This window comes from Echinops telfairi, unplaced genomic scaffold, assembly GCF_000313985.2.
Source record: "Echinops telfairi isolate 266 unplaced genomic scaffold, ASM31398v2 ScPeMD7_5;HRSCAF=22, whole genome shotgun sequence".
Lineage (NCBI taxonomy): Eukaryota > Metazoa > Chordata > Mammalia > Afrosoricida > Tenrecidae > Echinops > Echinops telfairi.
The window spans coordinates 41,381,425-41,382,400 of record NW_022103901.1 but is presented as its reverse complement, the minus strand read 5'-3'; the positions used below and the strand labels follow the sequence as shown (position 1 = coordinate 41,382,400).

Below are 976 nucleotides of genomic sequence, written 5' to 3'. Positions count from 1 at the left end.
AAGCTCATAGCTGTCAACATTCTAACCTACTGCTTCAGCTTCCTTCCCTTGTCCTCCTCCTCTTAATCACCTTCAAAATCTGTTACCTTTGGTATGAAAGTCTTTGTCTTAAAATTGTTTTTCTTGTGTGTTACAACAGTGGGCTCATACAATATTTTCCTTTTTGTGATTGACTAATTCACTCAGTGTAATGTTCTCCAGGTCCATCCACGCCATGAGGTGTTTTGAGTTTTCATTGTTTTTAGCAATGCAAATGGTATTCCATCATGTGAATGTACCACCGTTTCTTCATCCTCTCTTCTGCTGATGGGCATTGTTTCCATCTTCTTGCTGTGGTGGACAGCACTGCAGTGCACGTGGGCGTGCGTGTGTCTGCGTGTGTCTGTTCGTGCTCCGGCTCTTCCTTCTTTAGGGAATAGACCCAGCAGAGGGATCGCTGGGTCACGTGGGATTTCTGTTCCTTGCTGTTCGAGGTACCTTTGCTTTGTATTTTAAGTAACAATTGGCTGTGTCCGAGCAGAACTGTGCACCATCCATAGATGGTCAGTCCTGTCTTTCTAGAGACCTCTGGGTGGACTCCAGCCTCCATCCAGCCTTTTGGTGAGCAGCCAAGTGCATTCACTGTTTGCACCACCCGTTGTTGTCATGGTATGCTGTCAAATTCATCCCAACTCAGAGCAACCCTCTAGGACAGAGTAGAATTGCCCCGTGGGGTTTCCAAGGCTGTCATCTGTAAGGAGGCAGACTGCCACTCCTTTCTTCTGCAGAGCAGCTGAGAGATTCCAAACACCCCCATTTCAGTTACAGGCAAGCACATGACCACTGTGTCACCAGGGCTCCTTTGAGTGAGCGAAGCAGAGTGGCTTCTGTTATGCAGGGCTTGCAAAGCAGAACAAGGAATTCAGGGAACAGCCGCACATCGACACTAAGAAGCTTCCCCATGTGAAATGTTGGCAGAACGAGAGCTGGTTTGCTC

General features: G+C 47.7%; 1 protein-coding gene across 1 annotated transcript in view; it reads left to right on the top strand.

Moving 5' to 3' along the window:
- Positions 1-976, top strand: part of CPPED1 (calcineurin like phosphoesterase domain containing 1) — a 152,574-nt gene that overhangs the window by 38,504 nt on the left and 113,094 nt on the right. The gene's annotated exons all lie outside the window — the stretch shown is intronic.